Source organism: Ammospiza caudacuta, chromosome 2 (assembly GCF_027887145.1).
Source record: "Ammospiza caudacuta isolate bAmmCau1 chromosome 2, bAmmCau1.pri, whole genome shotgun sequence".
Taxonomy (NCBI): Eukaryota; Metazoa; Chordata; class Aves; order Passeriformes; family Passerellidae; genus Ammospiza; species Ammospiza caudacuta.
In genome coordinates this window covers 90,714,850-90,734,749 of record NC_080594.1, presented here as the reverse complement: position 1 = coordinate 90,734,749, position 19,900 = coordinate 90,714,850, and positions in this window count along the sequence as shown.

Below are 19,900 nucleotides of genomic sequence, written 5' to 3'. Positions count from 1 at the left end.
GGACCTAGAAATGCTGGTCAACAGCCAGCAGAAGGGGCCAGCATGTGCCCAGGTGGCCAAGAAAGCCAATGGCATCCTGGCCTGTACCAGCAGTAGTGTGGCCAGCAGGACCAGGGCAGGGATTGCCTCCCTGTTCTCAGCAGTAAAGAGGTCACACCTCTGATCCTGTGTCCAGTTTTAGGCCAGTTACTGCAAGAACAACATTGAGGGGCTGGAACATGTCCAGAGAAGGGCAATGGAGCTGGGGAAGGGTCTGGAGCACAGGTCCTGTGAGTAGAAGCTGAGGGAGCTGGATTTGTTTAGGCAGGAGAAAAGGAGGCTCAGAGGTGACCTTATTGCTCTCTGCTATCACCTGAAAGGAGGTTGTCTGTCTTTTCTCCCAAGTAAAAAGGATAAGAGGAAATAGGCTCAAGTTGCACCAGGGGAAGTCTAGATTGGATATGAGAAAAATATTCTTCATCAGAAGAGTTGTCAGGCATTGGAACAGGCTGCCCAGGAAAGCAGTTGAGTCACCAGCCATGGAGGTATTTAAAAGACATATAAATGTGGCACTTGGGGACATCGTTAATAGTGATTCTGTAAGTGCTATGTTAATGGTTAGACTCAATAATCTTAAGGGTCTTTTACAACCTAAACAATTCTATGATTCTGTGATTGTTTCTCAGCCTCCAGCCTCGTGATCCTGTGCCAGGTTTTGGCTTCTTCGTGGCCTCTCCTAGATGCTGGCCAGCTGTTAGGTCTCCTCAAAGCTGTCTCTCCTGCAGATTGAGCAAGTCCAAACCTCTTGTGCTCCACATGCTGATGCACAGGCATTGCATCTCCCTCTGCTTTCTCAACCAAAGGTGAGAAAAACCACCTCGTTCTCCTCTGGATGTGTAGAGCTCAGCCCACCACACATCCCACTGGTGTCTGGAGCTTTTTGAGGGGTGTATCTTGCAGTATCCACTGGGTGAATCTGGTTCCTATACTTGGACTTACAATTGTGTACAGGTCTTAAAAGTTCAGGGTTTTTTAATGATAGCACTGTCTTTGTCTCCCCTTCATTTGAGAGTGAGATAGGCTCTACTATCTCTCTAGATTGTGCTATCTCTCATTTTCAGCTAAGTGCACTGTGCTGTGGTGTCATTTTTCAAACAAAGCCAAAAGACTTGCTCTATCAGGCACGATTTTGATTTCTTACTTTACCCACTCCCATCTCCCTCCTCCCTGCAACGAGATGAAAACATCAATATCTGTTTTGGGCTCCCAAGGTATGACATAATGTCAATGGAATTTGTTTTTAATCTGGGTGACTAACGGTTATCTGACAATTCAAGTAATATTTCTCCACATCCATCTGTCAAACTCCAGCAAATGTACAGGGGAGGCAGTGTCAGATTTAGCAGCCGGGCAAGCCCATTAACACCCTGAGACTGCAACTTCGACTCCCTGCAATACGATTTTCCCCATGCCTGTCCTGTGCTGCCCTTTTCATTTTTTATTTATGTAAAATTATAACTCCTCTGTTTGAAAGTCATCTTCTTTTATTTCTGAGGCTGTTTCCTACAGTGAGTCAGGTCAGGCGAACTATTATTAGGACCATGTTTATTTATAATGGGTAGTTTAGCATTAAGCAACGCGTTGTGACAGGCTGTGCATTTCTGGAGGATGCTGGCAGGCTCGGGGTGCCTGTGCAGGCGCACAGGATGCCGAGGGCAGAGGGCTCCTGCCACCCCAGCCAGCCCCCAGACACGCTGAGCTGCCAGCAGCTCCTGCCCTGACCAAAGGGAACATTGGGACGAGGATGCGCCACAGCCAGCGCCGGTGCTGGGGGCTTGGGCAGCACCACTGACGTCCCCTGGCAGTGCCATCCCTGCCTCCCTGTGTGCCCTGGTTAGGGGCAGCTCACAGGTGGGACTCCTGAGGTGAAGAACAATGTCCAGAGGCAGAATTCTGCTGCCCCAGTGTTTACCAGGTGTCCCTCTCTCGGGATCTCTAGCTGGTCAGAGTGACCCTGAGATACATTAGAATCTCTTTTCCCAGCCCAGCACTCAAAGAAGGAGTCAGGGCTCTTCATTTCTCAGTCTCAAGGTTGTTAATGGTTTCTTATCTATAAAATTCCTTCTCCTGTCCTGCTGAGAAGGACAGTCCTCAGCAAGACAGTCAGAGGCACTCTGCCTGCCCCTGGGGCAGTATTATCTTTATATACTAAAAACTATGTGTACAATATTTACAATTACTTTCCAATACCTATCACCTGTGTTAGACAGTGAGCTTCTGTGCTAAACCAATCTAAAAATGCCAACATCACAGCAGAAGATGGAGCCCAAGAAGAAGAAGAAGGAGAAAGGCTGGACATGCTCAGATTTCTCCATCTTGCCCCCTGAACCCCCATTCTAAAAACTTCAAAAATCTATTTTTCACTCTGTGATAAATTCACTATCATTCTACTTAAACTTTTGTGGCTTGTAATTCTTCATAAAAAGATTGGTAATGTTTTTTCCAAGGGCTAAATCAAAGGGGTCTTGGGCCCTGTGCCAAGGTCTCTGAGCCCCCTGGACAGGGGCTCGAGTCCTCCAGGGCAGCCAAAGGAATTTCCTGGGTTCCAACATTCCTCTTTTCCACACCTGTGTGCCTTCCCTGGCACCACTATTTTATTGCCCCCTCTCTGTGTGGCTCTGCTGTGTTCCATGGAGTTTTCTGATTCTACAGCAGCACTTTCAAAATAATTAAATAATTTATTCATTTTTATTCTATTCCATCTTTCCTGACAGCTTAAGATCCCACAAGCCTGACCAGAGAGCCTGCCAAAGACTGCAGAATGTGGAGGAGACCAGCACATTCCTGCAGTGATACTCAAACCGGAGCAGCAAAGAGGGCCAAGGGCCATGGAGACCCTTCCCTTTAGAGGATGGCTAGGCAGATATAATTCACCACTTGACTGCCACACAGTGGGGCAGCCTGTGCAACCCACCTCAGCTTCCCTTGGAAGAAAAGGTTGCTTCCTTTTTGCCATCTTCCCTCTGGTCCTGTACCCTGAAGAAGAGCTTGTGCTAGCTGAGTAACTGTGCAGAAATGTATGAGGTTCAGGCACATAATTTCCCCCCTCTTCCTCCCATGCACCTGAGTGTCAACCTGCAACTCGTGTGGGAAGGCATCTGATCCAGCACAATGAATTCTGCTGCTGGAGGCAGACGCACACTGCTGAAGGTGTCCTTAGGAGAGATGGGGCCCCCCACACTGGCAGGGGAAGGATGCAGGTGTTGTGGCCTTGACCCACGGGCTGTTTCTTGCCAAAAGCAAGCCCACACGGCCTACTTGCAGCTGTGGAGGTTTTCATCTCTCCCCTTAGCTGACTCCAGTACCTCCTTTATTTCCCTGTGAGTGTGAGCAGTGGCAAGGAACGTGGTACTGGGGATTGGTGAGGGGGTGATCTCCTGGGTTTTTTTCTTTTCCTAGTAAATCTCCACCTGCACTTTTCTTCTTACCTATGTGTTTACATTTGCTTGACTTCAGTCCTCATTTTGTTGAGGAGATGTTGAAGCTACTTGAATGTTTATCATCTGGCAAAACCAAGATGACATCTGTGCTTCTGCATCCATCTCTAAGTGAGAAGCTGTGACCATGGCTGTCAGGAGATCCACATCCCAGTCAGCTACCAAGGAGCTAATCCAGCAGCTCTTATTCAGTTCTTAGCTTGGCAAAACCCCAATGAAGATAAGGAGAATTTTAACTGATTGAGGATGTCAGGTTCCAATAATGAGCATGGCTGTACTTCCTGAAATGTGTGTGCATGAATTTGCTCAAGAGTGTATTGCAGAGGTGTTTCTGACATTTGGCAGCATTAATATTTAAGCGTTCCTGTGTTATTTTTGCTAAAGGAATTAGAAAATAGCATGCCATGATCATAATAGAGGAGCTGAAAATAAAGAACCAGATTGTGCCCTCAATCCACATGCGCAATTCCCATGGATGTCACTGGAAATTGTGTGCACAGGCCTCTGAGGGCAGAATTTGGCCCAGCACCCCTCTTTCTGCAGTGCCCGTGCTACGCTGGCTGCTGCCAACGAGAGAGGAGTGCAGGCCTAAATTGTTTAGCACCCAAGCCACCTGCTGTGCTTTTCTTGCCGTATTTTTCCTTCCTTTTTCATAGAGATTGAAACTGTAATCCTTCCAGTGGCTACAGCTGATGTCTTTGCTGCACACCTCTGTTAGTAGGAGGTCAGTGAGTTGCCCACAAGGTGTGTCCCTGGCAGACCATCCTGTTGGAGTCTGTACCAACAGGATACACCTGGTTCTGCTGGGATTACAGAGGTGTCACTGGGACTGCCTTGGGGCAAGGACATGGGCTCCATGACCTCTTGTTATTCACTGCAATTCAGTCTGTGCTAAATCATCTTTTCTGCCCTTGAGCTGGGACCTGGTGGACTTGGCTCGTGTTAAATGTTATCCTAATGAAGGATGCTTTCCTGAGCCAAGATTTTTAGCTGTAGTGTTTTTTACTCTACAAGACCTCTGGAGAATGCTTAGTTGCATCACATTTATAATGATTATTAAAAATAAGAAATTTAAGAATTGCTCAAAAGATAGGGACAGGGATGTTTCATTGAAAAATAGTTGACTTTTTACTTTGCTCCTCCAAAATACTCAGAAGTGAACCAGTCCTAAAAATGGCTTGATTCATCAGCAACAGAGTACTCTCATGTAGCAAACTCTAAAAAAGGTGTCAGCTGTGACAAGACTATATGTGCTATACATATGCTTTAAAAATGAGTGGTAGCAGACATTTTGAAACACCATATTGTGATCCAGCAAATTACACAAATACAAGTCTTCATCATTCAGGCAAGGCACCTAACTCAAACCTTGATGAGGTTTGAAGGACTGTCTTCCCATTGCCTTTGTTGATGTCTGTCCCGCCCCAGGTACCTGGAAGGGCACCTTCCAAGCAGGTCACTGCTGTGAACTGCAGAGAGCTGTGCTGGCCCACAGTCCTACTCCCTCTGTTGCCTCCAGCTGCTAAATTTCAGTCAGAGAAACATGCCAAATACTTTCCTAATACTATTTACCCATGAAAGTAGTGGTTTTGTGGTAGTTGCCACAGGGATCAGACGCTACTGAAACTAGAAGGGGGAGTACTTGCTTGGAATGTTATCTGCCCTGTGAAAATGTGAATTGGTTTTTCCTATACTTCCACTTTGAGACAGTGGATTTTCAGAAGAATGGACATGCAGTTTATAGCTCTTCCCAAATGAAGAACATGTAAACTTCAGTCTCCACCCCAACAAAGATACAGCCCTTCCCTAGGCATTTCTGAAAGTTTAGGATTTCAGGTGCACAAAAACACACCGGAAGAAAATATCCAACTTTCTTGCTCCACAGTTAAGTCAGGCAATCAGTGAAACCAAAGATAAAAAGCACTGGCAGCAGATTTATGCATGTGCTGGCATAGCAAGAGAGAAGAATTAATGCTGAAAGTAGTGAAAAGAAAACCATTACACAGGATTCTGTACACTGCACTTTAGGAATCAGAGTTGATAAGAGGCTTTCAGAGCTCTGGGACAGCATTTCTGGCATCATTATTAAACATTCTGTATGAAATAGTTATGGCAGACTGGGAAAGAGTGGGTCAGGGGTTGCAAATCTTGCTGTCAGTTCTAAGGCCTTGCTCCTGCTCCAAGTGAAGGGAAGGGGACATCTCCTGAGGCACATCGGAGAAAATATATGAGTTGACACTTTAAAAATTAAGCCTCCTGGAGCTACTGTGTCGATTATTATCCCAGAGACAGCTTAAGTGATTTGCCTACAGTCACGCAGTGAATTGGGGTTGAGCCAGGAATAGAAGATAGGGCTCCCAGCTTCTGTTCTTTTTCTTTCACCAACCAGGCACATCCCCAGATGTACAGTGTAATCCACATGGGGACGAAAATCCAAAATCAAAGATTTAGCTCACTTCCTAGCACAGCTGTATGCAGCTCTGCAGCACAGACATAGAGACAAATCTTACTGCCCCAGTTAAGCAGAGTAACCCACTGATTCCAAAGGAGTTGCTCACCTGATGGATTTTTGTCTTCTTGATACCAAATAACTTAAATCCCTACAACATCGATGCCCATCATGGGAAGAGAAGACTGTGTGGTAGCCCAAATTATGTGCCTGGGATTAGAGCCTTGAGCAATTTTAGCTGAATCTGTGATATAAAATTACATTTGTTTGTTACTGATGCCTCACTCATTAATGTGCAAAGGCAAATAACTTTGCTGTAGCTCTCAGTATCACCTGGCTATGCAGGGAGGAGAGGTTAAATGCAGAGCAGACCATACTTGTAAGAAGATTAATACATACAACAGGGATAGTAGCAGGCTTCTGCTGGGTCTAATCTGGCATCTGACCGGAACAGAGAGAGAGAAGGAAACTCTAAGCCAGTTAAAGTACTGGATTATTGATGGCAGAGGATTCACAGCTGATAGGGGAGCTGGAAAGAGCAGGTAGTAGGGATTAAATGCAGGGCAGAGCACAGAGTGAAAAGGAGGTAGAAGATACTATATTTTACAGGGAAATTCTAAAAAATGTGAAAGACTATGGAGCAAGGAGAGAAGGACCCAAATATATCCTAGCTTCCTCTCTAAAATTGTATCTTACATATCAAGGAAAAGGTATTTGAACTTGGACAAGTAAATTATCCAAGAAGATGTGCTGGGTAAAAAGAATTCCAAGACCTCCTTGACCTGCTCTGCTCAGACAAACACGAAATGCAGAATAACAATTTAAATAACTGATAATTACTGAAAGTCTGTCTGAGACTTCCATGTAGATAATATTATCTTGGGTAACAGGCAGCTGAAGTGGGCTGAGGAGTGCAGGCTCTCTGCAGCACAGCTGGCTAATCACAACTACCCTTGACAGATATTTTTTAATGACTGATATTTGAAGGAAAATGACTTTGTAAAGTTCTGGAGCAATATTTAACAGGGACATTTGGGAGTAGCTTTCTTCTTTTTGTTTGCTTGCTTGTTTTCAAAGGAGGATGCTTCAGGCACTGAGAAAGGCTCCAAGGTATCAGGAGTAGGTGTTGACTTTGAGGTGAGAAGAGGAAACAATTCCTTCCACTGACAAGGAAATATGAGATAGCAAAATGGCATATTCACAGTTGGGAAGCACTTATTAGGGCTTTCCTATTACACCTGACAGGCTGGGAAGAGTTATTAATAAAACTCTTCTAATGTGTTTCTAAGAATTAAAATCAATGCACTTAGAGTGTTTCTGGCCTGGCATGGAGTTTGCTGAAGCCAGCACTGCCACTGCTTCTTACCTCTGCAATTTCTTCTTGTACCTTCTCTGTCTCCTAGGTCCTGGCCAGTTCTCTCTGAGCTGACATGCCTGCTCCAGGTGGCTGCTATTTTAGCTTGGTTTTTCTCTTCATTTGGGCTGTGACTAGGAAAACTTGCCTGTAGCAATGTGTTAGGAGATCATACTATAGTCTGGATCATGATTAAGTTACAGTAAAATTACAGACTGTCTAGAAGAAAATGAGCTATCTCAGCTCTGAATATCACAGAATACATTATCTCATAGATTTATTTATTTTATATTGCCTGTTTAAAATTCTGTGTGACTCCCTAAGCTATCTATAGGCACTAGTTTAAATCAGAAAGGAAAAAAAAAGTATGCTGTGTTATATTTGGACTTAGAATTTGAAAAATGAGACAGGATTTTGATACACTTAGTTTTGTTGAAACAGTTGATACTGCTAATAGTTGATACATCAAACTGAGTTAAAGAAACTAAAATTTAAATGGCTTGAAAACCTGATTTCCATTTCCGTGACAGCTTTGTCAATGTACAACCTGTTCCTGATTTTCTTGCAGGAATGTATTGGCTATGTGGGTACTACAATTTAAGAGCAACTCATTTTCTTTTATCTTAAATCAATTTCTAATCAACTTAGCCCAGCAGAAGTAAACTAGGTTTAAGTGTTTAAGTGTTTATTGAACATCCACATTTCTACTCATTTGGCTATGCTGATTTAAATGGAGACCTTTAGTTAAACTGTCCCAAAGACAGGTGCAGGCAAGGGCCCCTCACAGCAAGTGCAGGGGGTGCTCTGGGGCAGTGTGTGCTGATAAATAAAAGAGACAGGGACTGAGCATGACATGACTCTCAGCCATGAGCTCTGCTTGCTCCCTGGTCTGATCCTCAGCTGTTTTAACTGGGGAACAGGTCAGCCCCAAAATTTCTCCCCAAAATCAGTAGAGATGAGAAAGAACCAGGTTTTGACTAATCTACCCTACACAGACCTCCTTGGGGCTCACACATGCCCCATCCTACCCTGCACTGGTCCCTTCTTGGTCAGAAGTGGACACATAGCCTTTGTGGCTGGATCTTGAGCAAGGGTGAGACCTCCAGGGCAAAGGAAACACAAAGTAAATAAAGGCAATAAGAACAAAATCAAAATTCTCTCCTGACTTTTGATGGATAGGCATGTGCCAGTTCATTCAGTGCACAGTAATCTTGTCTTCTTGTTGGTTAGAAAAATCTGATGACATTTGCTGAGCATCTGCACTGAGCACTTAATTGCCCTGGTTAGTCAGTGTCTGTTGCCTACCACCTAACAGTAAAAGAATTTCTGATAAAATGAACTTTTCTTCCATACTTGTAACAAATGAAAAAAGTATCACTCTTGTCTTTGTACTAGACAAGAGCAGGTGCAGAGTCACCTCTGGCCTGGCTCTTCCCCCAGGCTCAGAGGAAGCCCCCTTGGTCTCACAACCCTTGCAGGTTTGAGGGGGCAAGATAGAACCAATGCAACCTGCACAGTGAGGAAGGGGTTCAGTGCCTGTACTCAATCCATTCCCTCTTACCAGGTGTCCAGACACCACCTCTGAGTGCCAGGAGGGCTCAGAAGGTGCACAGCACCCCGGCAGTCACCCTGTTCCTGGTGCCAGGAAAACGTGCAAGCCTGGGCTGGAATGCACAGGGTTCACTCCCAGCAGTTTGGCTGTCTGTTCCTACAAATACTGACTCCCTGTCACCAGCAACAGGAGTACTGGGAAAGGAGAAATCAAATCATTATCATCTTCCCAGTCATCAAGAGAGCAGACAAGAAATGTTAGTCAGTACTGCAGGAATGAAATCAAGTATGTAAGAATTTAGATGGATATAACCAAAATATAGTGTTTCAAGCTTCAGTCAGGTTGCAAGGATACAATTTTACCTTGGAAGAGCACATTAAAAGGCAGTGAGCCATCCCTCTAATTTTCTCCTATTTGAGTGATGGAAATACCAACAAAAGGAAAAAAACCTCCCTACCCTGAGGGAAAGATGGAATCCAGATGCCAAGCTGTCTAACCCCAATTTGCTTGGCCATTGCCAAGTTTGGGTGGCATTTTGTACGTACCAGGGAGGTCAGCTTATACCTGAGACTATGCCCACACATCCTTGGGGAACTTTGAAATAGCAGAGATAATGTCAGCCCAGTTACCATATGCTTTCAGTCTGCCCAGGCAATGATTGTATAATAATCCCTAACAGAAAACTGAAGACGAGATTTCAAGTGGCTGCCAGAAAACAGTTTTTCACTTGGAGTGGCAACTCTGAATAAGGAAGCATCTGGCACATTTGATCAGACAAAGAAAATTAGGTCACTCAGAAAAATATTTGATGCTCTTCCTGAGGAACATAATACTAAAAATGCATCTATCTAGAAAGGCAGCATTCTCCTCTCCGGCACTGTTTCTCATATTGTGATGTGTTGTATTGTTCTGAGCAACAGCACTATATTTAGTATCTGTTAAATAGTGGAATAAAGATTATATAACTGATCATTTTCTCTCTGCTAGTAATAAGAGTTTAAAATCAAAGAGGGTTTTTTTGGCCATGGGTTTTAAAAAAATACAAGGCAGGACAACTACTTTTGTGCAGTTAACTGCTGGATGTTTTCTATGAGGTTTTTATGAAAAGTTGTGTTGAATGAAAAAGTAAATGATCTTTTTCAAATATTTTTCTTCTGTTGGTTTTAAGAGCTTCCCTTTTTTTATCATTTCTGAACGGTCAGTGGAGTGACACTTCACCAAAAAGATCTCAGAGATGGAGGAGTACACTGCTAAATGCCCCTTGTTGGGGAGAGGAGGGGATGAGGATTGCAGGGAGGGTCGTGGCAGGAGGGACAGAGTTAAGGGTATGATCCTTTGCAGGGTAAGGATTAGTATTTCCGCTGACTATTCTCACCTGGCAATCACATGCCTTCCCTATGCCAGCATAACACCATCTTCAAGGTGCTCAGAATGGTTGGGCAGAATAAATACAAGACCACGCTGGCATAAGGAGTGTTGAGGTGCTTTGATTACTTCAGGGAAGGGAGGGGCCAGAAGCTGAAAAGTCCAAACAATTGCATTTGTTACATGAAGACATGCAGTGGGACAGGAGCTTGGGCTACTGCTGGATCCTGGGGCCTGGGTTATGTTGTGCAGCCACCAGCAGTTCAGGGGAACAGCCCAAGCATTTCAGACTGCTGGCTGGGAGTGAGCTGGTGCTGACTCTAACACTACTAATCAGCACCTGGGTGGCATGGCTTGTCACTCTCTGGGAAATTAGGGAAAAACAGGGCTCCCCAAGACAAGCTTTTGCTAGCTGGAGAGTTGGCCTTGTTTGTGGCTTATGGAAAAAAACCCACACATATCAAGCATTCTTGCTCCATTTACTTAACTTCCAACAATCCATCCTCAAAGGAAGTTTTAAAGGCAAAAATCTGGTTAATTAATATAGATTTTTCCAGCTTCCTAAAACCAGGAATGGAAGCAGTGACCACAGAGTTTTCAGACCGTACAAACTCAAATCTGATTTAATGCATAAAGACATGGTTGCTCCTGCATTAATCCTTCCAGATGGTAAATGAATCAGCATGAGGTATTTTCATTTGATTGTAAAGATGTCAGGTAACCAAAAAGGAGTTCCATGCTGCCATCTCAGCCTAATTTGTGGTAGTGTGGTACCATGACTGGCTTATTCACATCAAATCCATGATCCTTCAAACACTGTCTAAAGAACAAAAGTATTTCTATGATATGCACAAAATCTGGTCTTGATTTTCAGAATATTTTAAACACAGATGTGAATGTGTCCTTACTTACTGCCATATTTAGTCTTACAAATTTTATCAGCAGTTGGAAGAAAGTTTAATAAGGTAAAAAGCTTGCCCTAGGTCAAGTGGCATGTTATTCAGAAGTGGAATTAGGCTTCAGGAGGTTTCTGCCACTTAATCATAAACTCAGTTCATTGGTCCTGCCTCTTTACAGATTCTCTCATTCAGTCTTTAGTTTTTTACAAGGGTTTAACTGCCCTCATAAATCATAAATGCAAAAGTTTTGAGAGGCTTATTTAATTCAACAGCCTCAGAATGGAGGCTGAATTTTAGCCTGAAAAGGTTCTTTTGAGAATGTACAAATTCAAAGCATCTGGTGTAAAAGGTGGCTGAACAAATGGGATGGTCTCAGTTTCCCAGCATCTATCTCATCCTCCCCAGCCTGGAGGAGCTGCTTTTTTTCTCCTCTTCTTCAGGCTAAGCACTACTTTTTCAATCCAGATTATTTCACTCTTCTGATTGTAAAATTGCGTAAATGGATAAACACTTGCTTTAGTCTGTTTCAGGGTCAGATGCAGTCCACAGCAGAGAGGGATTGCCAGGGTGGTATGTCAGTATACAAACTTTTGTACAAACTCTATTGTCAGATCCACATTTTTACCCCAGGAGCTGTAGATTGAGAGGAGTTGGGTCAATCTGGCTCATTGGTCAGGTGCAAAGGGTTGCAGTGAATGGCTGACATCTGACTGGTGACCTGTCACTAGTGGGGTTCCACAGGCCTCCATCCTTGCCCCTCTGCTCCCCAATATCTTCATACAGGAGGGCTTTGGAGATGGTGAAGGGCCTTGAGGGGAGGCTGTGTGAGGAGTGACTGAGGTCAATTGGCTCGCTCAGCCTGGAGAAGAGGAGACTGAGGGGAGACCTCATCAGGGCCTACGGGCCCAGGCACTGATCTCCCTGGTGATCAGTGGCAGAACAGGAGAGAACAGCATGAAGCTGTGTCAGGGGAGCTTTGGATTGTATATTAGAAAAAGGTTTTTCACCCAGAGGATGGTCAGGCTCTGGAACAGCTCCCCAGGGAAGTGGGCATGACACCAAGCCAGACAGAGCTCGAGAAGTCCTTGGACAGTGCTCTCAGGCACATCTTGGGGATGGTCCTGTGCAGGACCAGGAGATGGACATAGATAACCCTTGTAGGTACTTTCCAACTTAGGATGTTCTTTGAGTGCTCCCATTTCCACTCGAGGGTTGTGAAAGAAGGGCACCGAGCCCCTCAGAGGAGTGCAGGATGGATCTCCCAATAGGAAAGTAAATATTCATGATTTTTATTGCTATTTATATTTTATCACAAGGCTGTCCCTAAACAGGAATTTTTACTAATAGCCATTACTGTTGCAAGCTTTGGAGAGAATCTTTTTATTTTGCAGCAACTCCAAGAGAATACATCACTGAAAGAAAATGCATTTTATTCCTTAATCAGTGTTGCATAGAAATGTTTCACTTCTTTCCTCTATTGACCAGAAGCCCGCCAAAAAAACAAGTTCAGGGAGCAGATGTCAGCTAATCCCAAAGTCTGTGCTAAGAACACGATGGCAACTCACGGAGAGTTCAACAGAATCTAAATGTCTTGCTGTCTTGCTGGTTTGGTACAAGATTATGCTTCGAGCAGATAAGCCCCTGCATTTTAACTTGGGAGCTCAAAAGGGATAAATAACATTTCTGGAGCCAGCCAGCCAACAAATGGAATTTCTTAGCACAATGTAATCTTGCTGGGGCGGTTTTCTCGGGCATGTGTTTCCCATCGGGTGTTGTTACACTGCTGTGTGTACAGGGCTTATCTCCAAGCAAAGGTGGTAATGCTCAGCCATTGATACCCCACGACTTACTGAAGCTGTAAGATGGATGAGGAAGGATTAGTTGAGGCATTTGATTCATAGCTGATACTTTTTAAATAAGTTCAAGGATGTGACATCACTATTTGTCATAAGTGTTCTTGTTGTGGTGGGGTGTGCTCGTGGCAGGAGGGGAGAGGAGCTGTCATCATGTAGATAAGCCAGAGAACTCTAAATCATTAGCAATGAATAATTCACTGCACAGAAGAAAATAACAGACAATGTCAGGCAATGGAATAGTGCTAGTTCACTTACATCTCTTTCTGTGCCTCTGATGAAAGGTTTTTAACCTTGATTATACCCTGTCTTAACCAGGAGATTTGCTTTCTGTAGGGATGCTCAGCTCCAGGCAAGATAGAAGGATGTTCCCAAATCCAGTAACTGGGTCAAATCTAATTATCATAGATAATTTGCACATTTCATTTATGGTAAAGGGAAATGTGTCTCAAGGTAGGTGAATCCAGTTTGGTTTGACAAAGGCAGACTAAAATAGCTTCTAAACAGAAAGAAAAAGGTCTTTCTGCTAGACCCAATTACTGAAATGAGAAGACAATTTTAAAACCTTCATTCCAAAACAATTTCAGCAATAAAATTAATCAAAGCTGTGGCAGACAGTAAATCCCCCTGAATTTCTCCAAAGCCTGGAGTTCCCCTCTTGTCTGAAATGCTGAAAAGTCAACAAGCATCACAGCTGAAGATGAAATGGGAATTTCCTAATTTTTTGTGCAGGACAATAATATGGGATTTTTTCCTTGCAAATGTAACCATCTATCCCACTTGGATGTAGCCTTCAGTTAGGACAAGATTAAAACACTGACAAGAAGTAATTTTTAGATGTAATCTAGTTTATTACAATTAATCAAAGCATTTCAATGTTCTATTTTGAAATAAAAGTAAAAATAGTAGTACTGAAACTGAGCTTCCTGCATTTTCGAGGGGTAAAATAAATTAGTTGTCATCTCTAAACAGATTTGATAAAGTAATACAGCCCTAGGGAACATTTTTGTTCTCTTCAATAGAACAGCATTTCTGTTTGGAAAAGGGTTGTGCTGTATTTTACCCCCCAAAGCTGGAGGTGAGATGACTTTTCATCAATGCCTCCTTTGCACTCTCTCTACATTGCCTTAAATGCAGCCCAGCCAGATGTGAAAATACTTTAGAAACTTTCAATGAATGAAATCGATTAAAGTTGGAAGTTTATTTCTGTACAGAATTGGTTTCTTTAAGTGTCTTTTCTAGAGTACATGTTTGTTCCCTCTCTATCTCCTTTTTCTCTCTGTTTAGCTAAATAATAAATTTTAAATCCCTCATAAAAATGTACACAGCTGTAATGACTGGGAATTTTATTACATTTTTAGCACTCAATACGATCAAGCAGCTTTACAGAAAATATCCTGTGCTCTTGAATAAGCAAAATGCAACACATATTCATAAATATCTCTAAATTTACTATGCTGTGCATTCTGTATTTCTGAAAAATGACATGGATCTGGAATATTAGAAGTGGAAATGGTTTATGCACAAAGTGTCTATGTGTATGTGTTTGGGCCCAGGTGCTTGGTGAGAGCTGGCTCAATCAATGTCTGTATGTTTTGCTCTACTTCATTTTTTCACTGTAAGGTGTTTGTTCCCCTGCATACAGCTGTGATGGAAGTGTTCAAAAGACAAGTGCTGTAATTCATAATAGAGGCTTTTGGAAAAGAAAGGAAAAAGTGGGGGGGAAGGGAAAGGAAAGCGAGGCAAGGCAAGACAGTGGAGATAAAAATTACATATCATTTCATAAAGAAGTATGGAGCTGCTGAAAAATCCAATAAATTGAGGGGAAAGTTTTTGGTTTTGTTTTGTTAATGTAACAAAGAAGCCTAAATCTGGAATCTTAGTATTCCTTTACTTTAACCTAAAATTCCAAGGATGTTCAGATGCTCTACTTCAGCTTTATTCCAATTTTAATACCTATGGGTAATTTGTGCCTCCTGACTTCTTTCTTTCTTTCTTGCTGCAAAAACAAGTGGAAAGGCAGCTGGGCATGCTGTCATGCCAGGAGTCTCAGAAGGTATCAGCTCTTTCATTAATTACTTCTTTGCTCTCCCTCTGCTTTATGTTAAAAACAGCCTAGTTGAGGATGTAGAAGTTGTGTCAGCCGCAGTGAAAGCGCACTTGTGGGACCCTTTAAACTGTCAGGTTACATCACATAAACTGAAGGGATCATAGTCAAACAATTGTAAAACTATTTTCTTGCCCGAAAGAGCACACCATGATGCCATTTAGCTGGAACCTGAAGCTATGGGGATCCTGCTGTGGTATCATGTGCAGCGAGTGCATGTGATTGTTCTCCTGAGGCATTTGTTACATGCATCTTGTTAACCCTAGTTCAGTCAAAAGAGCTGCCTTCACTGCTGCTTGACCTATTTTAGCATAATTTAGCCCTGAATGTGGTGGGTTTCAGTTGCAGTAAGTTATTCTGCTGGCATTAATACCATGGGAACTTAAAATGGAACCATAAGGGTTTGAAAATATCAATCTTATTCACTCAACAGTTTAGTTTCAGTAATTTATGCATCTTTCAGAACTGACCTAATACTTAAATGTACATAAAAGAGCAAGCACTAATCAATCCCAGACTTCTTGTAACAAGCCAGGCTTTTCCCAGGTTTCAGAAAATGGAGCATATTTAAGAGTTTTCTAAGCCTTGTTAATAGCTGCATCTACAGGACTTGTAAAAGTGCTAGAAGTGCAAGGAGGATTTACTGCAATTTCTGCAACAGCCAGAGTAGAGTTAGATTCATTTAAGAGTTGTGTGCTAAGGGCAAGATCCAAATCACTTCCTTGCTGTCTGTGTTGAGACTGAGGCATAATTCAGGCATTTGTTCAGAAAGCACCCAAATCCCAGCAGAGACTCCTGGCTGCCCTGGGACCCCTCTGGGCAGCTGCTGCTGTGGTCTGGCTCCCCCTGGTACCCGAGGGGTCCAGCAGGCACCCAAGCCCACAGCACATACACAAAGTTCAGCTTGAAGAGCTGTAGCAGTGAGGGACACGCCTGCAGAAACATCCAGAGAAAGTCCCCAGTAAAAAAATCTCCGGGAAAAAAGTTTGAATCCACCAAGTCCAGTACGTGGGCTTACCACCCGGCTAAAGAGGAAGCAGAGCAAACACAGTAGGAAAATGCTGTGCTGGATGACTATTTTGTAAGGGCTGCTGCATTTAAAAAGGGTAGAAAGAAGGTCAGACCCAATTCAAGAAAGTTTCTGATTTTTCCTGATAACTGTTGCATGAAAAAAGCGTGAAGGCTGCAAAGATCAAGAACCTTCCACCTGAGAGCCATAATCAATTAACTGCAACTCCCCAGCTCCTAGAAGATGATGAGCAGCTGTGCCTGCAATGCCCAGTCCCTGGTTACCTGTTTCACCCCACCAGCTCCTCTGACTGGAAAAGGCATAAAGTCCTGGCTTTCACACAAAAAAAACTCATCACAGTCCTGCTCAGACGCACAGGGCAGCACCAGGACTTGTCAGAGCCTTTCAGGTAAGTGGGGACTGCATAGTCCAGGTTCTGCAAGGTGAAGGGTTGTTAAGAATCAGGCCCCTGTGCTCTAGAGGAGAGATCTCTAGATCTTCATTAGTGTCTCAGCAACTCTGTCTTTAACAAAGGTTTCTGGAGAGCCTTTATGCCTCAGTTACCCTTCCCACCCCCAGAGTCGAGTGCCTCACTGCCAGACTGGTAACAGTACCTCTCCTAGGGCCAGCAACTATTGCTGAGACATCACAAAATCTCAGCCTGACAGCTGAAGTACAGCTCTGCTGCACACACTAAAATCTGGTTGAGGAATGTGCTTTTTAACTAATAAAACTGCTATGTGCTTAAGGTTAGACACATACTTATAGATGTTGCTGAAATGGGGTCAAAGAATACAGCTCTCACTCCCTGCTTCAGGAATGGTTGTGCAGTAAGTTATTGTGACCTAAATATTGTGGCCTCTGCTGACACTTCATGTGATAAAGCAAAATCCATTTTAGAAATTTTAAGGGTGACATATTCAGTGGTGGGGAGAGCTAGGAGACAGTTAGCCAGGGACTGGGACTACTCCTTCCTTCCCCTGGGCTTAAATTAGCATGACATAATTTAAGGAATTTACACCCCTTTTAGCAGGGGGTGTAAATTCAGGATTTTCACCTGCAGTCTCCTGTGTGAGCTCTGTGACTGACAGGAATGCCTACAACACGTTTTCAGGTGCAGCAGAGGGCTCGTGGTCCCAAATGCACATCCTCAGAAGTGAGGGCCATCCCAGCCCAGGTTCAGAGGAGGGAGAAGGAAGCAGAGCAGTGCCCAGCAAACCACCCAGCAGAAGGGATCTGCAGAACTTTACATGAAGTCGAACTTCACTTCCCTTGTCAGCCTGCTCGGAGTGACTCACTGGAGGTGCTGAACAGACTAACGAGTGGGAGGAGGAAACAGGGCGGGGGGAGAGGAAGAGAGGGAGACAGGCAGTAAGATGAAACTAGGAACATTGATATATGACCAAAAAAAAAGAAGAGAGGCTGTTTTTTAGAAAGTTGCACTACTCCTTCCACTAGTCCTTTTCCAACTCTAATGTGAGTGGCATAGAATCCAACATTTCCAAGATTGGAGGAAGAAAAAAGAAGTACGAATAGCTAAAGTGAGATGATATCGCTTCTAGCCTGATACTTATGATGAAACTCCAGGGGTTTGATTTATTCAGCTGTCACTTACTGTTCATCCCAAGCATAACAGAGGACATGTTGGAATTGAAACCTTTATTTAGGATTTGTTAGCATGATTCAATTTTTTTACTGGCCTTCTGGGAGTTATCTTTCATCTTTAGGCAGTTATCATTGCTAAGAAGAAAAGAGGTTTTTTTTGTTTGGTTTTTTTTTTTTTGGCTAGCTCTGAGTGCAAGGTTTTTATTAAGTAAATGGGAAATTGAGTTTGCTGGGGTATGTATGTGCTGGCATGTCCCCTGACTTGTGATGGGAGATGCTGCAGTGCTGATTTTTTTTTTTTTTTAGAGGGTCAGAGTTATAGGGCAGAAGTGACTCTTTTGGGCATCTCTCCTTTGAAGATACTGCAGAAGAGCAAGTATGCTTTACACCAAACCAGATTTTTTACTGTTATTGAAGACAGGGTATTTTGCTTAAAGAACTGTGATGGCACAGGACACACAGTGTCTCTAAAGACCAAAAATAATGTTTATTACTTTTCTTGGAGGGAGAGGCTCCCTGTATCCTAACGTGCTTGTGTTCCCTCATCCCTTCCCCACCCCATCCCACTTTCAGTCTCACCTGCATCTCCTGAGAGCTGTTTCTCATCAGAACCTCTGAGTTTGCCAAACTCTGCATTGGTGGTGTGATGTACAAAAAGACTTATTTCAGATAATTGTCTTTGTTCAAGGAATAACTTGCAATCTATACCCTGATGTCCATAAATAAATGGCCACAAAGTCTGTGGTGAGTCCCGTGGCCCCGATGGGCCCGGGGGGATTGCTGTCTGCAGTGAGCTCCTGCAGGGCACCCAGCGAGTGCCTTTTCCATCCACACAAGGGCTGACGTGGAGGTACATCAAAGAAAACAATGAACGCCTCCTGCTCTGACCTACATATTTCATTCTGAGAGACTCAACTACATTTGCTAGAACACTTGGAACAACTGTTATCTTTTAGAAATGAAAAGTCATTTCTCCAGGGAGTAGCATGGGGTGGGGCGGGGGGGACACTAGTGGCTTGCTAGGGTGCAGAACATTTAAACTCTGCTGTATTGATTGTAGTTTATGATTGAATGTAATCATTACTGTGTCTATATTTTTCTGTTTCAATGAAACCATCAGGCAGTGAGTCATGCTGTGCATGTAACCCGGAGGAAAGTGCAAAGAGGCTGCTGAGGAGTAGCAGTACAAAAATACCATTGGCATCTTTTCCCTAGGAGAGCAGGGCTCTGGACAGTTTCCACAGTCTATTGCTGTTTTTCTTTTACATGCATTTGCTTCTAAAATGTGTAATAGAATTGAGGACACGGTTGTGAGTAAAGAGTCTTCTTGCACATGCTGTTCCATAATTAAAGAACAGCTATAATAGAATCCTGCTTTGCTTCTTTTCCTTTTTTTTTTTTTTGCATTAATGAGCTCAAATTCTTGTAGGCATTAAAAGGGCATATGCTTTTCTTCTAATTTAGAGATTAAAAAATCTCACAGCAGATCAAGAGGAAGGCTGTAGTTTGAACTCTTTAGTGAAAGAAGATGCACTGTCATTAGCAACAAAACAATTTTAATTAGCCTAGTCCTGGATTTGTGGTAACACATGCCAAAATGATGGTAATTTGGAAGAATGGGAGATACTATCCTCTTGGTTTAGTACAGAGGGTTCAACTCCATAAGAAATAAGTGCCCTTAAAAATATTTTAATTGCAGTTTTTAGTTACTGGATTTTAGATAACATTTTTGTTGTTGGGTTTGGTTTGGTTTTTTCCACTGAAGATACTAGAATCCAATTTGGGATTTCTCTCCTCTTCCCTAGAATTTGGCTTCTTTCAGTCCCATTTGTGGATGGAGCATATTTTTATTAAGCTAAAGAGAAGAAAGTCATCCTTATTAGCAATGCCTCATTGCATTAGGAATCAGGGTCTGTGGCTATCAACCTGTGGAGACACAGTGGGAAGACATGATTGCAGTTTGATTCAGCTGTGCCAGGCACTGAGTAAAGATTATGCACTCAGACAGGAGCCCTGTCTCAGAGCACAAGTGAAGAACACTGTGCTAACTGCACAAAGCGTGGTGGTGCCAGTGTGTGAGCAATGGCAGCAGAGCCTTTCTCTCCTGGCTTGAAATGTCAGCTCTGTTGAGTTAAAAAACAGAGTATCTTTAAGGGAGTTTCCCAAAAACCTCATCTCTGGGACATGATTTGTGCCAAAACCACCCTAGCAACTGCATGCTGCAGCACAGT